General features: G+C 40.9%; 1 protein-coding gene across 3 annotated transcripts in view; it reads right to left on the bottom strand.

Moving 5' to 3' along the window:
* Positions 1-6,930, bottom strand: part of FBXO8 (F-box protein 8) — a 44,866-nt gene that overhangs the window by 34,841 nt on the left and 3,095 nt on the right. The window contains exon 1 of one of the 3 annotated variants that reach the window (XM_019521794.1): positions 6,606-6,625. The exons of the other annotated variants lie outside the window; for them this stretch is intronic. The gene's annotated coding sequence lies outside the window, so the exon portion shown is untranslated. Of the gene's footprint in view, positions 1-6,605; positions 6,626-6,930 lie in introns of those variants that run through there. 3 annotated transcript variants of the gene reach the window in all.

Consider the following 6,930-nt stretch of genomic DNA (forward strand, 5'->3'; position numbering starts at 1 on the left):
AAAATTAAAAAAAAAAAAAAAAAAAAAAAATATTGGACAGTAACCATGAAGAATCTCTTCTTTAACGAAAACAATTTAAAATAGCAAGGAGTGAGTTGAGAACAGGTTAAAATACTATAAATATATTAAAAGTATGCATAGTCTGAATTATGAAGTTATTTATGATTACTCTTGCAATTAGGTGTTGTAGAATAATATTTAAAAAGGAGAAGTTTAACATAAATTTTGAGACTTCTCTCGTGATATATAATAGTTCAAGATGATGGAAGTCCCACTGCTTAGGAAACTTATAAACCACACTATGAGAAAACATCTGTTTTCTTTTTGCTGCTATTCCCCAACTAAGAGAATGTTTGGTTTTCTAAAGGCTGAACTACAGTGTCTTATGGCAAGGATTTTTTTAAAGGGTGCCTTCAGTATTTGAATATTTTTATGCTACTTCTATGTACCAATATTAAAGATCTTATTGATCACACCATAAGAACTCTATTTAATAAAATTCTCTGGAACTTGTTTTTTATTATAACCCAACTGTGCGAGTAACCGTGCCAATTCTTGCCAGTTACTTACATTGTATGCTATAAACACAACCTGAAATCTAACTCTACAACATGGTTAAGTAAACACACACTCAAATATTTCAGTAATAATTATATTTACTAAAAGGGACAAAAAAGTACTTTAAGTAACACATGTTCCCAGTTTGTGATATGAGTTCATTGTCCAAGAGCTACTGAATTTCACAGTAAGGAGTTTCTTATTCTGGAACTCCTACTATGACAGCAGAGTAGCATAAAATAATTGATAAGCATTCATTCCAGAGCTCTACAGTTTCCTGAAGCTGGTTCACAAAAAGCGATATAAACCAGACACATTTAGGCAGTTGAAGACTGATCTGATAGGCTCTCACGGGCATGTTAAAACTATTTCTAGTCTGGTAGCACACAGAATCAGAATTAAGGCCCTGTTATATTAAGTTGACACATGATGAGAAGGCTCCAAAGAGTTTCAAATGTAACAAGTAAAAGAAAAGCAGGGAAGAAAGATGAGGTCAAAGGCCATGAAATTATAGCTTTAAAAATAAGTGCATAAAAGTGTGTAGATTTTTTTTGTACTTCTGCCATGTTGTATTTCTTTAATTCTTGAACAATTTCTATTTTTTATACTTCTAATTATATTTTCATGCCTATAAGAAGCCTCCCACCTTATTTTTGGAAGTCTCCAAAAAAAGGAGGGGTGGGGGGGAGAGAGATCTTACCTTGGAGTAAGGGTAAGTACCCAAGGCTGGGGTCTCCAGGGCTGGGGGCCTGATCAAGTATATGGTGCTAGGGCCATGCTGAAAGGCCCAATCTACCATGCAGTTCTGCGGTCACACTGCAAGGCTCAATCTGATGTGCCAGTTTCAGGGCTGCCTGTTTGGTACAACCCTGTGCACTGGCTCTGGAGCCACGTGCTAGATTTGGGGCCATGTGCTGGGTTAGATCTGGTGCTACTACTGCAGACCTCCATGCACCATTTTGAACGGGTATGCAGTTGGGGAAGAGGGCTCCCCACGGGTCTAGAAATTAGGTGGTGGTGAAAGCGAAAGAGGGAGTGGTGGCAATGTTATTTGCTGTGGCTCCCAGATCCATGGCAGTTAATACTACCACTCCTCTACCCCCACTCCAAATTTCTGTATCTGTGGGGAACCTTTTTCCTCATACATAATTTTTGCCAGCTGGCTTTCAGGAAAAGGTGAGGTTATAGGTGAGAAAAACTAAGAGATTTAAGTGGTGATGTGGGGGAGAATCTGTTGTCTTTTTTTCTCAAGTATCTCTCTAATATACAAATCTTTGGGGAGAGTATGAGCTTTTAGAAAGTTCTGAAATCCTGGGGAAGGCAGGAAAAATAAGGGAAGAATGGATGGGAAGCAGTATAGTTATGGAAAACTTGGTAGTGGGGAAATGAACAGAGCGGACTGGTGCAGTAGAGCAACTACTATTAAATATCCTCCATGAACTGTAACCGAAGAACAGTAAGACTGAAATGAATTAAAATATCTAACCTGCAAGTTATCTATAATGGTAGTTTTCTTCCTGAGATTTTTTTTTTTTTTTTAATTATTATTAGTTGGCTGTGGCTGGGGTTGTGATGAAACTCAGGGCTTTGTATCTGTGGGGTTATGGCTGAAGCAGCTGAAGAACACCTACCACCATCTGGTGCCTTGTGCCATCATCTAATTTTAATTTTGAAGAAAAAGACCAAATCTAAAGTCTGCAAGACTAGCTAGCAGATTTAATTCTAATACTTGTGGTAAGATCTTGTCACAGTGTAAGGAGATACACGAAGAAGTGACTACCTATCATGACATCTAAAAACATGTCACAATGCAAGCATCATATATATTCCTCAGACTGTAGAAAGTTATTTGCCAATAGCTGCAAAACTGAAACTGAGCCAATAGCAGGCAGTTGGCCTGTGTGAATAGGGAAATATCTGATTTGGATTCAGCTGATTGGGAGGACAGTGATTCAATTTGGAGATCTGGATCATTATCCTGAATCGATTTGGCTGAACGGCTTCAGAAGATCTGATGCCAATTCGGAGCGATTTGGTGATTTGGATTGGCCAGGAAGAGCCATGGGAGAAGCCCCCATGACTGCCTTGCCCAGCCCCATTCCCTGCCTGGCCCCAGCAAAAAAAAAAAAAAAAAGTCCACACCAGCTGCAGCAGCGGTGCTTATGTCAGAGCCCCACACATGCAGTGTGGATTCCCCCCCTCCTGGCACCCACACAGCAGCTGTCGCATTGTGTGGGTGCAGCGTGGCTTGGCAGGCTGCTGCATGCTGCCTGGGAACTGGGGCTGAGCAGTGCCGGGTTCTGGCTGACATATGGAGCCACCACAGCTCCCAGACAGTGCGCAGAGCCCTGCCAAGCTTTGCTGCACCTGTGCCATGGGGCAGGCACCACATAGGTGCCAGGAGAGGAGGGGGGGGCAATCCCCACTGCCCTGTGCTGTGCCTGGGGCTCTGCCATGAGCCCTCAGAGGCCCCAATTGCTGCTGCCAGAACCAGTGAGTGGGGGGCTTTTTTTTTTTTTTTTTTAAAAGTGCTGGGAGGCTGGCCTGGGCCGGGGATGGGGCCAGGCAGGGCAGCCATGGGGGCTTCTCCTATGCTTCTTCTGGCTGTGCATGCCTCTGCCCTGGAGGGGAGCTGCGGGGGCTCTGCCCTGCTGCCGCTTGCCCAGCCAGTAAGGGGGTAGAGGGGCACAACGCAGGTGTGGCTCACTCCAGCAGCAGGGCATAGCCCCCACTCCAGAGCTGCTATACCCACAAAAGCACTGAGAGAGGGGGCTCTGCCCTGTCATTGCTTGCCAGCTGGCACGGAAAGCAGGTGTAGCAGCTGGGGCTCTGCCTTGCTGCCGCTTGCCCACTTCCATCTGGAACAAGCCACACCCACATTCTGCCCCAATCCCTCCCACCCCCACCCCAACAGACTTACCAGCTGGAAGCATCTGTGTCAGCTGTCTGTTTAGTCTATGACTGAATCTCTGAAGTGGCCGAATCTTTCCTGAAGCAATTCAGATGGTTCAAACCGATTCAGAGCTTTTTATTGGGCTCCTGATTCAATTCGGTGATACAGTCCCCAAATTGGGTCGAATTTCCCCCGAACTGAATCAGCTACCAAAGCTCCACACAGCCCTAGCAAGCAGGTATTTACTTAAAAGATTTGCTGATGTGGATGGGTGTCCTGAGCACATTTAGCATTGTTCTAAACTTGCTAGCTTTCTAAATATCAGAAGAGCACAACAAGCCTTATTTTTAAAGGAATCAAAACACCTTGTAGTATATTCTGATTTATTTTATCATGAAATTAACACTTGTATAATATAACTAATTTTATATCTCCAATAAATCTGCATGCACTTGACAAAGTCTTTAGCATCCAAAGGACATGGTTTAAAGGCTCCTATATTTAGAGCAGTGAAAAATACTTTGGCTCTGGTTCTCCAGATTCCCCTGAATGGACTCTTAGGCCAATTAGGCCTCTATGTATGCCAATTAAGACCTTTATCATGGTGCTTCAAATCAAAGATCCCAGAAGAAAGATCTATGAACTTCAGTAGAACAGAGATGAAACTTTAATAGATACTCAGAATTATTGTTTTTACATGGTAGTATAGGTCATTTAAGCCCCTGGAGTTTCTACTGACTTCAGCTGGGGCTATGAATGCTCAAATCTCCAAAAACTGGTGTCCACATAATGGATGGATAATACAGATAAAAGCACTGCCTATAAGACAGCCTGCTCACTAAGACCTGCAAGCTGAAGCAACTCAGAAAATGAACCTTAAAATTCAGAAACAAACAAAAACCTCCAAAAAGTAAAAGCTTGTTTGCATAGGTAGACAAATGGATTGGACTCAATTGCTTTGGAAAGATAATATTAATATTTCTCTAATGTTCTGGGGCCATTTACCATGGAAAGCTATTATTTTATCTAATGGCTACAGTTTATAGATTAACTGGCATAATTTCAGTCTGTTTATAAAAAGAGGGGGGGTGGGGATGGAGAACTAAAACAATTATAATTTGGACTGACAGTTGAATGATGCAGCAGCCAAAGTAGGCTTTTATGTAAACAACCTTAAAGGAGCCTTTTCTAATTGGATTGCAAACCTTTCCCAATAGAATTAACATACATTTGCAGTAGATTCTGAAGACACAGGTCCCAAGAGAAGTAATATTTGTTGATTAACTGCCCTGATACTTCGTTGAGGGAGAAAGAGTAAAAACATATACATTTTTGCCACTCCAAAAATTCATAGTCTAGCCAATATACATGTAGTTTAGGCTTTTGAAAAAGTTGCAAATTGTATGAGCTTGAGACTTACGCAGTTTAACAGTTAAAATACCCAGACAGCAAGTTGAGGCTATGCTATGATCCAAGGCTACAGGGACTTTCCTTTCATTGGTTTCTCCCAGTGGCTATGAAATTAGATGAAGCCAGATAACAACTGGGAACCTCTCACTCTTGCATTCTCATTCTCCATTGGCACCCAAGCAATGGAAGAAGAAATCATCAGGTACAAATGCTGGGTGAATGGGAAAGGAAAGGAATAGATTGGGACAAGGAGATGGAATTTGAGATTTACTACACCAGGAGAATCTGGAAAACTTTCCTTAATGTTTTAATACCTTGGAAAAGGAAGGTTTTGACATTAACTATGTTTGGCAAGATTCCAATATTTTTAATATTGTTTGAAGAACAAACTGGAAAAGTCAGATGAGCAGTTCTCTTGTGGAAGGAAAATGACATTCACTTTAATTTTTCTTCATCCTGAACTACCTAAATTTATTCCAAAATCCTACAACTAATTCTTAGTTTGACATTATATTCCAACTTAGAAAGCATACACTTTCCTAAGCTATGCAGACACGCCGCTCATACTAGGAGGTGTTGAATTGGAAGACTGATTCATGAAACACTAAATTTTGCATATTCCTTGTGTTCTTGCTAGATTAACATCTATTAGTCTGGAAACAATAGTGGTAGGTCCCTTAAGAACCATCTTTTAAAACTAAGCTACTTGTGCATTTGCTTATGGATAAACCAGAGCAGGATCCTGAAATACCAGCCAGTGCATACAACATATACAACTGAGAATCATCTAGGAAAGGAACTATCTAAGCAATACAATGTAGAGAATACTAACCAGCATTTAGTATTCCGATTCACTCGAGAACAAAATAAAATGTCCTTCGCCACATTTTAAAATGTATATTTGAGCTTTTAAAGCATTATCAATGTACAGCCAGTTCCATTAATTAAACCTCTCTCCCCACTTGTTAACACTTGTTAAGACGTAATTAGGAGGTTTGAGCTACTTCAGTAGTTCCTAGATCAATTAAACAGGGCATCGCTTTGGGTTTTTCCTTATAGTTGTGTATGTAGTATAGAGATAACAGCAGCCAAGAAGAGCAGTGTCCAACTTAATGCCAGCTTGCCTTTAAAAAGAGCCAGCCAATGGTTTGCCAGGAATGGGTATTATCCAGCCATTTCTTCAGAATTCAATTTTTATTTAAAAAATAGCTAGGCCTTATCCTTATAAATAGAATCTCACAATTGTGAGAAAAATCTAAATGAATATGGCCATTTATTTATAGTGCGCAAGTGTGTTTGTAGATAAACTAGAAAAAGAGGTAACAATTCCCTTAGGCCTATGCCCTGGTCCTAGAGCACAGACTAGGCATGTGTTATAGGATACCTTTAGTCCCAAAAGAACTCTATGGAGCCTCTGACCCATAACCATAGATACCCTGATATGGTGAAAAAATATTGGAAGTTCTGACCAGGAGCGATACCTCTATTTGATGCCTTTACACCTCAAAGTCTTTAAAGTGAGACCTGTGGTTCTTCCTGGGAGCTGCTCTTCTCCCTTCTACCTAAAAGTGCAGTAGAACTCTCAGTTTGCGACCATAAAGGAGAGGGAAAACCTTGTCCTAACACATGTTAAACTACTTCCTTACATTTCAGTGTTGCAGTGGACATCATTGCTGCTGTTTTTATTACAGAAGTCATTAAATGGTTAAATCAAGATCAGGGTCCTTGCAAATGAGTTGCCCACCTGCTGGCTTTTGCAGGTGGGTTTTGCTCCCAGAGGAGCTCCTCAGCCACTCCTCCCAAATAAAACAACTTTTAAACAAAACAGGAAAAGCTCACAGCCTGCCTCTTTCCTCCTTGCAAACTGTTCCCTCACAATTTGCTCTCTATTTGAGAAACTCACTAACACAAGCTGTCATTTTTCAGCACCACAAGATTTCAATTTGAAATGGTTGATGTCAGAATATTATAGGAGGTGTATGTAGAAGAAAGAAGAGCATCATTATCAGGAAGATTCTCTAAAAACTGTGTCTGCTTGAGGGCGTAAAGTTCACTCAAAATCAGTAAAT

The sequence above is a fragment of the Gavialis gangeticus genome, unplaced genomic scaffold, assembly GCF_001723915.1.
Source record: "Gavialis gangeticus isolate Ggan-Ray unplaced genomic scaffold, GavGan_comp1, whole genome shotgun sequence".
NCBI classification, from domain to species: Eukaryota; Metazoa; Chordata; order Crocodylia; family Gavialidae; genus Gavialis; species Gavialis gangeticus.